This window comes from Hyla sarda, chromosome 9, assembly GCF_029499605.1.
Source record: "Hyla sarda isolate aHylSar1 chromosome 9, aHylSar1.hap1, whole genome shotgun sequence".
Taxonomy (NCBI): Eukaryota; Metazoa; Chordata; class Amphibia; order Anura; family Hylidae; genus Hyla; species Hyla sarda.
In genome coordinates, this window is record NC_079197.1 from 61533213 (window position 1) to 61548688 (window position 15476).

Here is a 15476-nt window from a genome sequence, read left to right on the forward strand (position 1 = left end):
GTGGGTAGAATTACAAAAGGAGGGAAATACTGAAAAAATAGTACTTGGTGTAATCTACAGACCCCCTAATATCACTGAAGAGATAGAAGGTCGGCTGCATAAACAAATAGAGAGGGCCGCCCGGGCAGGTACAGTGGTAATAATGGGAGATTTTAACTTTCCAGATATATATTGGGGTCCGGGGTTGGCTAAAACTACAAAGGGGCGACAATTCCTAAATTTATTGCAGGATAATTTTATGGGCCAGTTTGTGGAGGACCCAACAAGAAGTGATGCCTTGTTGGATCTAATCATTTCCAACAAAGCAGAGCTGGTTGGTAATGTAACTGTGAGGAAAAACCTTGGTAATAGCGACCACAATATAGTTACTTTTGACATAAAATGTAGACAACAAAGACAGGCGGGGAAGGCAAAAACATATAACTTTAAAAATGCAAACTTCCCTGTGCCGAGAGCTGCACTAGAGGACATAGACTGGGGGGAGGTGTTTTCAAATACTGATACAGAAGGTAAATGGGACATCTTAAAATCAACTCTAAATAACTATACAGCTAAATATATACCAAAGGGGAACAAATATAAACGATTAAAACTAAATCCTACATGGCTGACAAATGATGTTAAAAGAGCAATAAACAACAAAAAAATAGCTTTCAAAAAATAAAAATCTGATGGGTCAGCTATAACAACATTTAAAAAGTATAAGGAGCTTAATAAAAATCTGTAAAAGTGTAATAAAAACAGCAAAAATTCTAAATGAGAGACAGGTGGCCAAAGAAAGCAAAATTAATCCTAAATATTTTTTTTTAGATATATAAATGCAAAAAAACAAAGACAGAGCATGTAGGACCCCTTAATAATGATAATGGGGAGGTTGTCACAGGCGATAAAGAGAAAGCAGAGCTACTGAATGGGTTCTTTAGTTCTGTATATATACTAAGGAAGAAGGAGCTGACATTGGACAGGTCAGTGCTGGTAACATATCATGTAATGTATACTGAACTGGCTTAATGTAGAAATGGTACAAGGTAAGTTAAGTAATATAAATGTAAGCAAATCACCAGGGCCAGATGGATTGCACCCAAGAGTTCTTAGAGAACTAAGTTCAGTAATATCTGTACCCATGTTCATGATATTTAGAGATTCACTGGTGTCTGGTATTGTGCCAAGGGACTGGCACAAGGCGAATGTGGTGCCAATCTTCAAAAAGGGCTCTAGGTCTTCCCCAGGAAACTATAGACCAGTAAGTTTAACGTGCATTGTGGGTAAATTGTTTGAAGGACTTATCAGGGATTATATACAGGAATACATAGGGGATAATTGTATTATAAGTGATAGCCAGCATGGGTTTACTAAGGATAGAAGTTGTCAAACCAATCTAATTTGCTTTTATGAAGATGTGAGTAGAAGCCTTGACAGAGGAATGGCTGTGGATATAGTGTTTCCGGATTTTGCTAAAGCGTTTGATACTGTCCCTCATAGACGTCTGACAGGAAAGTTAAGGTCTTTGGGTTTGGAAACTTTAGTTTGTAACTGGATTGAACACTGGCTCATGGATCGTACCCAGAGAATGGTGGTCAATGATTCGTACTCTGATTGGTCCCCGATTATTAGTGGTGTACCCCAAGGTTCAGTACTGGGACCGCTGTTGTTTAATTTATTTATCAATGATATAGAGGATGGCATTAACAGCTCTGTTTCTATCTTTGCAGATGACACCAAGCTTTGTAGCACGGTACAGTCTATAGAGGATGTGTATAGGTTACAAGATGACTTGGATAGACTAAGTGTCTGGGCATCCACTTGGCAAATGAGGTTCAATGTGGATAAATGTAAAGTTATGCATCTTGGTACTAATAACCTGCATGCGTCGTATGTCTTAGGGGGGATTAAACTGGCAGAGTCACTGGTAAAGAAGGATCTGGGTGTACTTGTAGATCACAGACTACAGAATAGCATGCAATGTCAGGCTGCTGCTTCCAAGGGCGGCAGGATATTGTCATGTATAAAAAGCGGCATGGACTTGAGGGACAGGGACATAATACTTCCCCATTTATAAAGCATTGGTATGGCCTCACCTGGAATATGCTTTTCAGTTTTGGGCACCAGTCCATAAAAGGGACACTGTGGAGCTGGAAATGGTGCAGAGACGCGCGACTAAACTAATATGGGGCATGGAACATCTTAGCTATGAGGAGCGATTAAAGGAGTTACAATTGTTTAGTCTTGAGAATAGACGTTTAACCTCTTCAGGACGCAGAGCGTATGGCCCAGAATTACAGGCTGTTCGGGAACAGCCATAGCCAGCAGGGGTGAAATGGCACTGGTGCCACCTCACGATCGCCCTGATTTGTCGGCTGGTTTACCGGCCAACCAATCAGGGCACCTGCTGCGGGTGTCACTCCCGCAACCTGCTCCTCCCCTCTTCCGGAGGACGTGAGCGGGTGCGGGAAGTTGACCCCGGCAGCTGGGGACCCCGATCCCCGGCGTCCCTGTCGGGATCGGGGCCCCAGGAGCGTTGGCGGCGAGGGACTGACCTGTGTGTGGCGGCTTGGAGCAGCAGTTGGAGGTGATTGACAGCCTCCTGCTGTTGCTTAGCAACAGCTCACAGCATACAAAAAGGGCAATCTGGGAGCTGTAGTTATGCAGCAGCAGGAGGCAGACCACCACAACTCCCAGCATTCCCTTATGGGCATGCTGGGACTTATAGTTTTGCAACAGCCCATGAATTCCCATGAAATCGTTCAGCAGGCATTGCGGCATATCGCCCAGGGGGGTCATTATTTCCCCCTATGTCAGCGATGGCCGCAGATCGCCAGACAATTCAGTCCAGCGATCTGCGGCGATTCCGGGTGAATCGGGTCTCCAGTGACCCGGAATTACAGGCTGTTCGGGAACAGCCATAGCCAGCAGGGGTGAAATGGCACTGGTGCCACCTCACGATCGCCCTGATTTGTCGGCCGGTTTACCGGCCAACCAATCAGGGCACCCGCTGCGGGTGTCACTCCCGCAACCTGCTCCTCCCCTCTTCCGGAGGACGTGAGCGGGTGCGGGAAGTTGACCCCGGCAGCTGGGGACCCCGATCCCCGGCGTCCCTGTCGGGATCGGGGCCCCAGGAGCGTTGGCGGCGAGGGACTGACCTGTGTGTGGCGGCTTGGAGCAGCAGTTGGAGGTGATTGACAGCCTCCTGCTGTTGCTTAGCAACAGCTCACAGCATACAAAAAGGGCATTCTGGGAGCTGTAGTTATGCAGCAGCAGGAGGCAGACCACCACAACTCCCAGCATTCCCTTATGGGCATGCTGGGACTTATAGTTTTGCAACAGCTGGAGGTACATTTTTTCTATGGAAAAGTGTACCTTCAGCAGTTGTATAACTACAACTCCCAGCTTGCACAAACAGCTAGCTAAAGTGCATGTTGGGAGTTGTAGTGGTGCATCTGCTGGTTGCATAACTACAACTCCCAGCATGCCCGTTGGCTGTCGGTGACTGCTGAGAGTTGTAGTTTTGCAACAGCTGAAGGCACACTGGTTGTGAAATTCTGAGTTTTTTTTACCTAACTCAGTGTTTCACGACCGGCGTGCCTACAGCTGTTGCAAATTACAACTCCCAGCATGCACCGTACATGCTGGGAGTTGCAGTTTTGCAACAGCTGAAGGCATACTGGTTGTTGGTTGTGAAACACTGAGGTCACAAACTCTGTGATACATAACCAGTGTGCCTCCAGCTGCTGCAAAACTACAACTCCCAGCATGCACTGATAGACCGTACATGCTGGGAGTTGTATTTTGCAACAGCTGGATGTCCCCCCCCCCCCTCCCCAATGTGAACGTACAGGGTACACTCACATGGGTGGAGGTTTACAGTAAGTATCCGGCTGCAAGTTTGAGCTGCGGCAAATTTTCTGCCGCAGCTCAAACTGCCAGCGAGAAACTACTGTGAACCCCAGCCCGTGTAACTGTACCCTAAAAACACTACACTACCACAAAATAAAATAAAAAGTAAAAAACACTACATATACACATACCCCTACACAGCCCCCCTCCCCTTCCCAATAAAAATGAAAAACGTCTAGTACGCCACTATTTCCAAAACGGAGCCTCCAGCTGTTGCAAAACAACTACTCCCAGTATTACCAGACAGCCACTGACTGTCCAGGCATGCTGGGAGTTTTACAACAGCTGGAGGCACCCTGTTTGGGAATCACTGGTGTAGAATACCCCTATGTCCACCCCTATGCAATCCCTAATTTAGGCCTCAAATGGGCATGGCGCTCTCACTTTGGAGCCCTGTCGTATTTCAAGGCAACAGTTTAGGGCCACATATGGGGTATCGCCGTACTTGGGAGAAATTGTGTTACAAATTTTGGGGGGTATTTTCTGCTTTTACCCTTTTTAAAAATGTAAAATTTTGGGGAAAACAAGCATTTTAGGTAAAAAAAAAAAATAATTTTTAACATTTGCAAAAGTCATGAAACACCTATGGGGTATTAAGGCTCACTTTATCCCATGTTACATTCCTCGTGGGGTCTAGTTTACAAAATGGTATGCCATGTATTTATTTTTTATTTTTTATTGCTGTTTTGACACCCTGGGGGCTTCCTAAAGGTGACATGCCCCCCAAAAACCATTTCAGAAAAATGTTCTCTCCAAAATCCCCTTGTCGCTCCCTCCCTTCTGAGCCCTCTACTGCGCCCGCCGAACACTTTACATAGACATATGAGGTATGTGCTTACTCGAGAGAAATTGGGCTACAAATACAAGTAAAAATTTTCTCCTGTTACCACTTTAAAAAATTCAAAAATTGGGTCTACAAGAACATGCGAGCGTAAAAAATGAAGATTTTGAATTTTCTCCTTCACTTTGCTGCTATTCCTGTGAAACACCTAAAGGGTTAAAACACTGACTGAATGTCATTTTAAATACATTGAGGGATGTAGTTTTTATAATGGGGTAATTTATGGGGTATTTCTAATATGAAGACCCTTCAAATCCACTTCAAAACTGAACTGGTCCCTGAAAAATATCGAGTTTGAAAATTTTGTGAAAAATTGGAAAATTGCTGCTTAACTTTGAAGCCCTCTGGTGTCTTCCAAAAGTAAAAACTCAAATTTTATGAGGCAAACATTAAGTAGACATATTGTATATGTGAACCAAAAAAAAATGTATTTTGAATATCCATTTTCCTTACAAGCAGAGAGCTTCAAAGTTAGAAAAATGCTAAATTTTCATTTTTTTCAGCAAATTTGAAAGGATGCAAGTTACCATAACATTTTACCACTATGTTAAAGTAGAATATGTCACGAAAAAACACTCTTGGATTCAGAATGATAACTAAAAGCATTCCAGAGTTATTAATGTTTAAAGTGACAGTGGTCAGAATTGCAAAAAAACGTCCTTAAGGTGAAAAACGTCCTTAAGGGGTTAAGGGGGGATATGATAAATGTATATAAGTATATTAATGGCCCATACAAAAAATATGGAGAAAAACTGTTCCAGGTTAACCCCCCCCGTCGGGGCACTCCCTCCGTCTGGAGAAGAAAAGGTTTAGTCTCAAGGGGCGACACGCCTTCTTTACCATCAGAACTGTGAACTTATGGAACAGTCTACCTCAGGAACTGGTCACAGCAGGAAAAATTAACAGCTTTACAACATAAAACAGCTTAACATACATTCCTGGAACAAAATAACATTAATGCTTATGAAGAAATATAAAATCCCATCCCTTCCCCAATATCGCGCCACACCCCTACCCTTCAATTCCCTGGTTGAACTTGATGGACGTATGTCTTTTTTCAACCATACTAACTATGTAACTATGTATTACGCTTCCCACTATGACATTGTACGTTCTAATGTTCTTTTTATGTTTGTGTTGGATTGAGATACTGTCCGCAGTAATGTATCCCTTGTTTGGGAAGTACTGCTTCTTGCTGTTTGGGGCCTCAGCTTGAGGCTTGTTTACACATGTATCTCTGTTATACTTATTTGAAAAAGTTAATAAAAAGTATTAAAAAAATAAATAAAAATAAAAATAAATAAAAAAGTGCAACAGCCTCATCCATGAGTCCATTTAAAATACTGCATATGTCCCGAACGGTGTCACTAGGGGTGACTCCATTCGGCCATAGAAATGAATGGGGTCCGCTGCATCCTGTACAGTTATTTTGTTTATTCACAGCTTGTCATTTACTGGACAGGTGTGTAAGGCAAATTTTTCTATTGCATTTTGGGAAGAGTATTTTTCTTTTCTCTTAAAGGGGTACTCCAGTGGCCAGCATTCAGAATATTTAGTTTAGAACGCTGTGTGCGTACGCTGCGGCGTTCGGCATGACAGCCGCCACTCCCGTCCCATAGACTTGCTTTAAGTGGGTGTGGAGTGACGACATGAGGGGGGTCTGGCAGACCCCCGAAGCGCACACACAGTGTTCGGAACTAAATGTTCTGAACGCTGGCCAGTGGAGTACCCCTGTAAGTCATTTTGTTTGTATCCTTAGGCCGTGTTCACAGTCATTTCGCTGCAGCAGAGTCCCATTGATTTAAATGGGATTCTGCTGCACTGTGCACACAGCGGAAATCCTGATTCAGGTCTATTCTTTCTGTGGATTTTGTTCCGAATTGCATTGCAGTCTATGGAGGCTGCCCATTACCAAGCAGTCCTAGCGCCAGAATGCTCTGCCGATGCCCGATGTCTGCGGAATGTTTATTGTGCCATGTTAACATAGCCTCATACTTCTCCTTCCTAATGCGGTCCGGGCCCTCCACTGTGCGGCCGACTGTCTCTCCTCCCAGCAGTGCCGGGCGCTGGGAGCAGATGAATTTAAGGGGTATTCCGGGCAAAAATATTTTAGCCCCTATCCAAATGTCTGATCGCAGGAGGCCCACTGCTGAGACCCCCGCGATGTCCCTGTAGCACCCGCATTCTATTCTGAATCTCCAGTTTCGGAAACCTCCGGGTTTCCGGGACTGTGGAGGTGACGTCACGCCACGCCCCCTCCAATCATGTCTATGGGAGGGGGCGTGACGACTGCCACACAACCTCCCATATACATGATTGGAGGGGGCGTGGCGTGACATCATGTCCCCAGTCCCGGAAACCCGGAGGTTTCCGAAACTAGAGATGTAGTCCCAGCATAGAATGCGGGTACTGCAGGGAGATCGCGGGGGTCTCAGCAGTAAGCCCCCGGCGATCAGACATCTTATCCCCTATCCTTTGGATAGGGGATAAAATGTGTTTGCCCGGAATACTATTTAATAATATTAAAGTTGGATGTGTATATGATAATTTTTTTTTCACAAAAATGCTGGTTTCCCCCCCAATTTTACATTTTTACAAGGGGTAATAAGAGAAATGCCCCCCAAAATGTGTAAACCCATCTTTTCTGAGTATGGAAATACCCCATGTGTGGACGTTAAGTGCACTGCGGGCGCACTACAATGCTCAGAAGAGGCGTCACATTTGCAAAATTTGCTGAAATGGGGGGGCATGTTGCATTTAGGAAGCCCCTATGATGCCAGAGCAGCAAAAAAAAAAAAAAAGAACCCACATGGCATACTATTTTGAAAACTACACCCCTCAAGGAACAGTGAGCCTCAACACCCCACAGGTTTTTAATAAATATGTTTAATAAAAGTGGGATGTGAAAAGGAAAAATTTTATTTATTTGTTTACACTAAAATGCTGGGGTTACCGAAAATTTTTCATTTTCACAAGTGGTAACAGGAGAAAATGTCACCATAAATTTGTAAGTACATTTCTTTGGAGTAAGGACATACCTCATATCTGGACGTTAGGAGCTCTGAGGGTGCACAAAGTTCTCTGAGGAGCAGGAGCGCATTTAGGGGTCTTGAGCTTCTGCATTGCTGCCTATGGAGCCAGAACAGTGCCCACCCCAAACCCTATGCTCTGAATCATCATTCTGGGAATGTGATGTGTGTGGCTGTCCCTAACCTGCTGCCTCAACTCAGTTGGAGAGAGAGCGCTGCGCATTTGAGGCAACATAAAGTCCCCGATGATAGTGACTCAGTTACCCATGACTCATTTTTGGAAAAAATACCTCCAGATGTCTTAGAAGGTTAAATATATATATATATATATATATATATATATATATATATATATAAAATAGTAGATCGGGGGAGCACCGTGCACAAGGATTCTAGATCCACCCGAGTGCCAAGCTTCGGGAACCAACCAATTCCCAAATAATGTACAGAACCAAGTAGAAGCGGCACACCAGTATTCCAGTGAAAGCTACGTTTCGGCTCGACAATAGAGCCTTTGATATGCCATATGATATGCTTGAGAAAGGCTCTATTGTCGAGCCGAAACGTAGCTTTTCTGCACAGATGTGTGAATAAACCCACGCTTTCACTGGAATACTGGTGTGCCGCTTCTACATGGTTCTAGGGATCGACCGATATCGTTTTTTTTAGGGCCAATACCGATAATTGGTGGAGGTTAGGGCCGATAGCCGATAACTTATACCGATATTCCGGTATAAGTTATCGGCTATTTATCCCCCCTCGACACCGCTGCAGGTCATTGATTTAAAGCGGGCGCTTTAAATCAATGCACTGCAGTGGCTTTTGCGGTGCCATAGGCCGCCGCCGCCACCACCTGCTTCTCTCCCCTACCTGTCAGGGTGGTCCCGGCCATCCATCCTTCCTGTAGTGACCGGCAGCATTCCGGGTGGAGGGTGAACCGGTACGGGCTGTCCTTCTCCGGGAGTCCTCTTCTCCACTCCAGGCAGGCTCCGGCCTAGTACGCTGCATAGACGCCACTGCGCAGTGACGCCCGTGCGCAGCGACGCACCTGACGTCACGGCGCAGCGGCGTCTATGCAGCGTACTAGGCCGGAGCCTGCCCGGAGTGGAGAAGAGGACCCCCGGAGAAGGACAGCCCGGACCGGTGCACCCTCCACCCGGAATGACACTACAGGAAGGATGGATGGCCCGGACCACCCCCATTATGAGTAAATTTATTATTTTTTTTTTTTTATTGACTCGGAGGGTGGGGGAGGGGCCCAACCGGTATAGCGGTATGGGCAAAAATCCATATCGGTATACCGCCCAGCACTGCGGAGGGTGGTCGCGGTGCGGGGGGCGGGGCATTAACGGCTTGTTTTTTGGGCAATTTAGTGGTTTTATGGGGTTAAAACATGGAATGTACTCTGGACTTGGTACATTGGGGTCAAATTATGGAAAATTTAAATGAAAAGGGAAATTTAGTACTCTATGGAAGTGTGTTCCGGAGTCGCCAACATACTCTGGAATGTGTGGCTGATAAGCCTCTGGGGGTCTCCAGACAGGTTCACTGGAAGGGTGCTCCAGTAAACTTGTCTGGGGGGTCGGACTCCTATTACGATTGTCGCTCGTACTAGTGCCAGCCACTGGGCCACTATCATGGGGGGGGTGATGACCCCCCCCCCCCCGGACATTTGCGCGGGGTACCGGCTGATCGATATCAGCAGTCACCGCGGTCCGGTCCTCGCCCGCTGCGTGGCAGGGACCGAAATTCCCACGGACGTACATGTACGACATGGGTCCTTAATTACCAGGGTCCCATGACGTACCGGTACAACATGTGTCCTGAACAGGTTAAGGGAATCAACATATTCCCAGTGTTTCTTCTGGTGTGGCTACACTGCACAGTAGAGCAACTTAACAATGCCGAAAAGGGTGGAGACTACAGTATGCAAGACCAGGCACATGAAATACAGAGGAGGAATTAAGCCAATTTCTCCCCATTTCATTTCCAATCCCCTACCTTTTGGGGGAGTTGGCTTTATGAAATAGAGGGATTGTACATTAAATAGGGGGGATTTCACCATTTTTTTTTTATTGCAATCACAATATTTACCTCCATATTCGCAATCGCACACTTTTCCCATATTGTGCAGCCCTACTGCATACCCTGGCTGCTTAGTACTAATCCCATACGGGGAAATTATTTAACCTGCTAAGGACGGAGGGCGTACAGGTACGCCCCTGCGTCCTGGTACTTAAGGACCAAGGGTGTACCTGTACAGCCTGAATCCTTAAGCAGCTTTGATGCGGGCGCAGAAGCTGCGCTCGCTTCAGAGCAGTGAGTGTCGACTATCATTAGTAGCCTCCCACTCACTGCTTATGCCTGGCAGCAGAGATCCCGCCGATGCCCGGCATTTAACTATTTAGACGCTGTGATCAATGCCGATCACGGCGTCTAAAGTGAAAGTGGAGGATGCTGGCAGCTCAGTGGAGCTCACGGAACGGGGCCTCCTGCCGCCTGATTGCAGATTTAATTATGTAGCCTGGCTTATCCAGGCTGTATCAGTGGATTGCTGATCTTATTGTGCAATGCTATCTAATGATTACATATAATGGCCACTATGGGCAATGCCAGTGAGCAGTGCTGAGCTTGCCTGTGTCCTGGCTGCAGTCTGAGATTAAGCACTCCAGCATGAGTCTGAAATCTATAAAAAAAGACCCCCAGTGGTCCTTTTTTCAAAGTGGAAAATTAAGTAGAAAGAAGCATACATTTTTTTTTTTTTATAACATGCTATTGGAAAGTTATTCTGCATACATTAATCTATAATATATCAAAAGTATTTTTGATGAAATGTACCCTTTAAAGGGAGAGGTTAAGCTTTGTGTCTGCCTTTAAAGGGGTACTCTGCGCAATACATCTATTCCCCTATCAAAAGGAGCCGTAGAGAGAGGAGCACACAAAGCTGCGGGGGAACGATGGAGAGATGAGAGTTTTTTTTTCTCATTGGGCCTGCAGTATGAGGGCAAAATGTGAGGGGACTTGACTAGGGGCAATATTGGGAGGGGGGACATGGCTGGGGCAATATGTAAGGGGACATGGCTGGGGCAACATGTGAGGATGCAATATGTGAAGGGACATGGCTGGGAGAAATATGTGAGAGGACATGGCTGGGAGAAATAGATTTCTGCCCCTTGCAGATCCTCTAGGAAAAATATAAAATTCGAACAAATGGCATACTCAGTTTTTTGTTTATTTTATTTATTTATTCATTTTTTTAAAGTAAGCTAATATTTTCATTAGGAAATCTGTTTAAGTTTCCAACTTGATTGCATTAAAGTATTTTTTCGTCTGCCTAAAAAGTTTCTATTAATAAAGACCTTATTTACATATTATTTTGATTCAAATTATTTTGTGTACCAAGTGGATTGTCTTGAGGAACAAATAGACAACGGGATGGCTCTCCAATCTAGAATATACAATGTAAGGACCGAGCAGCCAGTAGTGCACCAGAGCCAAAAGTGTGTATAATACTAAATAATTACCCAAAACAAAAATACAAATTAATAGTATTAATTACAATTAAATCAGCTCTAAACAGTAGATACCGCCACTAGCAGGGCCCTTGCCAGTGTGTTAACAGTAATTACATAAAATAGGTAAAATTATAAATGTATTATTATTAATGTATCTGATTGTAATAAAGTTCCCCTGAAAAATTAACTAGTCTCAATAATCATTAAACAGTTAGTATTTGTAACAGGTTTCATCTCTTTCAAGGGATGCAAATAAAATTGAGGTACTAAGTACCGCTCACCCGATATATGCAGGTCCTCTGGTTCTTGCAGCCGGCTTACTGGTAGCGCAGAGTGCCAGTGTAGACCTTGTAATACAGAGTAGTAGTAAAACAAGCGGAGCGCTGATAGTAAAATTCAATAAGTGTTGCAGCTCACCACAGTTGATTACACGGACCTCCTGGGTATTGCACACTGCCTGGCTATAAAAGTGCAGACCTTGATGTTAAGTGAGGTAAATCTCAGTACGTATTGCCGCTCCCCACACTCAATTGTGCAGACCTCCTGGTTCTTGCACACAGCCTGGCAATAAAGTGCAGAGATTGATGTTGATGATGATAACGGGGCTCCTACTGATTGATGATGCAGTTGAAACATGTAGACCGGGAATCAATGTTCTAAACTTGTGTCCTGAGAATTGCGCCTAGATGGGACTATGGTATATACCAAGATAAAGATGGATAATGCTGCTTTAGACATGTTTCAGTCCTGCCTTAACCCCTTCAGGACGGAGCTCATTTTGGCCTTAAGGACCGGAGCGTTTTTTGCACATCTGACCACTGTCACTTTAAACATTAATAACTCTGGAATGCTTTTAGTTATCATTCTGATTCAGAGATAGTTTTTTCGTGACATATTCTACTTTAACATAGTAGTACATTTTTGTCGATACTTGCATCCTTTCTTGGTGAAAAATCCATAAATTTGATTAAAAATTTGAAAATTTTGCATTTTTCTAACTTTGAAGCTCTCTGCTTGTAAGGAAAATGGATATTACGAATACATTTTTTTTTGGTTCACATATACAATATGTCTACTTTATGTTTGCATCATAAAATTGATGAGTTTTTACTTTTGGAAGACACCAGAGGGCTTCAACGGTCAGCAGCAATTTTCCGATTTTTCACAAAATTTTCAAACTCAGTATTTTTCAGAGACCAGTTCGGGTTTGAAGTGGATTTGAAGGGTCTTCATATTAGAAATACCCCATAAATGACCCCATTATAAAAACTACACCCCCCAAAGTATTCAAAATGACATTCAGTAAGTGTTTTAACCCTTTAGGTGTTTCACACGAATAGCAGTGAAAGAGAAAATTCACAATCTTCATTTTTTACACTTACATGTTCTTGTAGACCCAATTTTTGAATTTTTACAAGGGGTAAAAGGACAAAATTTTTACTTGTATTTGTAGCCCAATTTCTCTCGAGTAAGGACATACCTCATATGTCTATGTAAATTGTTCGGCGGGCGCAGTAGAGGGCTCAGAAGGGAAGGAGCGACAAGGGGATTTTGGAGAGTACGTTTTTCTGAAATGGTTTTTGGGGGGCATGTCACCTTTAGGAAGCCCTTATGGTGCCAGAACAGCAAAAAAAAAACACATGGCATACCATTTTGGAAACTAGACCCCTCGGGGAATGTAACATGGGATAAAGTGAACCTTAATACCCCACAGGTGTTTCACGACTTTTGCAAATGTAAAAAAAAAAAAATTTTTACCTAAAATGCTTGTTTTCCCAAAATTTTTTTATTTTTAAAAAGGGTAATAGCAGAAAATACCCCTAAAAATTTGAAGCCCAATTTCTCCTGATTCAGAAAACACCCCATATGGGGGTGAAAAGTGCTCTGCTGGCGCACTACAGGTCTCGGAAGAGAAGGAGTCACATTTGGCTTTTTGAAAGCAAATTTTGCTCTGGGGGCATGCCGCATTTAGGAAGCCCCTATGGTGCCAGGACAGCAAAAAAACCCCCCATGGCATATCATTTTGGAAACTAGACCCCTCGGGGAACGTAACAAGGGGTTAAGTGAACCTTTATACCCCACAGGTGTTTCACGACTTTTGCATATGTAAAAAAAATTTATTTTTTTTTTACCTAAAATGCTTGTTTTCCCAAAAATTTTACATTTTTAAAAAGGGTAAAAGCAGAAAATACCCCCCAAAATTTGTAACACAATTTCTCCCGAGTACGGCGATACCCCATATGTGGCCCTAAACTGTTGCCTTGAAATACGACAGGGCTCCAAAGTGAGAGCGCCATGCGCATTTGAGGCCTAAATTAGGGACTTGCATAGGGGTGGACATAGGGGTATTCTACGCCAGTGATTCCCAAACAGGGTGCCTCCAGCTGTTGCAAAACTCCCAGCATGCCTGGACAGTCAACGGCTGTCCGACAATACTGGGAGTTGTTGTTTTGCAACAGCTGGAGGCTCCGTTCTGGAAACCGTGGCGTACCAGACGTTTTTCATTTTTATTGGGGAGGGGAGGGGGGCTGTGTGGGGGTATGTGTATACGTAGTGTTTTTTACTTTTTATTTTATTTTTTGTGTTAGTGTAGTGTTTTTAGGGTACAGTCGCACGGGCGGGGGATTACAGTAGTTTCTCGCTGGCAGTTTGAGCTGCAGCAGAAAGTTTGCGGCAGCTCAAACTTGCAGCCAGATACTTACTGTAATCCTCCGCCCATGTGAGTGCACCCTGTACGTTCACATTGGGGGGGGGGGGGACATCCAGCTGTTGCATAACTACAACTCCCAGCATGCCCGTTGGCTGTCGGTGACTGCTGAGAGTTGTAGTTTTGCAACAACTGTAGGCACACTGGTTATGTATCACTGAGTTTGTGACCTAACTCAGTGTTTCACAACCAGTGTGCCTCCAGCTGTTGCAAAACTACAACTCCCAGCATGTACAGTGCATGGTGTACGGTGACTGCTGAGAGTTGTAGTTTGCAACAGCTGGAGGCACACCGGTCGTGAAACACTGAGTTAGGTAAAAAAGAATCAGGGCGATCGTGAGGTGGCACCAGTGCCACCTCACCCATGCAGGCTCTGGCTGTTCGGGGCCGTCAGAGACGGCCCCGAACAGCCAGTAATTCCGGGTTACCGGGTCACTGGAGACCCGATTGACCCGGAATCGCCGCAGATCACTGGACTGAATTGTCCAGCGATCTGCAGCGATCGCCGACATGGGGGGGCATAATGACCCCCCTGGGCGATATGCCGGGATGCCTGCTGAATGGATACGCCCTCGGTCCTTAAGGACTCGGGATGCAGGGCGTATCCATACGCCCTATGTCCTGAAGAGGTTAAGGACCTTCCTCAGTAAAATCAGCATTAAAAAAGGCAGCAGGCACGGGAGATGCTGACACAGCAGCTGATATCTACCTGTAATGACGGACATCGGAGATTGCTCCGACGTCCGTCATCCCCCATACCCCGCAGCCCCCAGCTAATTCTTGTAGCGGTGGGCCACCGCTAATAGCAGATAGTGGCTTCTAAAAGGACATGTAAATGCTCCCTGGTGATCCAGTGGGGCGGGGATCCACTGTGGAGGTAGCCGATTCAGGTTCAACCAAATGAGCACAGATCAATGGAGTTTTACGGAACTCCATTGATCTGCATGAGGTGCATGATTACTCCTAAAAGTCCCCTTAGGGGACTTGTAAGTGTAAAAAAAATTAAGTAAAAGTTTAAAAAACACCCATTAACCCATTCCATATCAAAAGTTTAACCCCTTAAGGACTTACCCCATTTTCCCCTTAAAGGGGTATTCCAGGCAAAACCTTTATATATATATATCTCAACTGGCTCCGGAAAGTTAAACAGATTTGTAAATTACTTCTATTAAAAAATCTTAATCCTTCCAATAGTTATTAGCTTCTGAAGTTTTCTATCTAACTGCTCAATGATGATGTCACGTCCCGGGAGCTGTGCATGATGGGAGAATATCCCCATAGGAACTGCACAGCTCCCGGGACGTGAGTCATCAGAGATCAGTTAGACAGAAAACAACAACTCAACTTCAGAAGCTAATAACTATTGGAAGGATTAAGATTTTTTTAATAGAAGTAATTTACAAATCTGTTTAACTTTCTGGAGCCAGTTGATAAATAAAAAAAAGTTTTGGCCTGGAATACCCCTTTAAGGACTCCGTTCAATTCTGACC

General features: G+C 44.5%; 1 protein-coding gene across 8 annotated transcripts in view; it reads right to left on the reverse strand.

The window, feature by feature from the left end:
• The window catches only part of KLF8 (KLF transcription factor 8), a 458675-nt gene that overhangs the window by 315932 nt on the left and 127267 nt on the right, over nt 1-15476 (reverse strand). Inside the window, exon 1 of one of the 8 annotated variants that reach the window (XM_056539897.1) lies at nt 2538-2605. The exons of the other annotated variants lie outside the window; for them this stretch is intronic. The gene's annotated coding sequence lies outside the window, so the exon portion shown is untranslated. Of the gene's footprint in view, nt 1-2537; nt 2606-15476 lie in introns of those variants that run through there. 8 annotated transcript variants of the gene reach the window in all.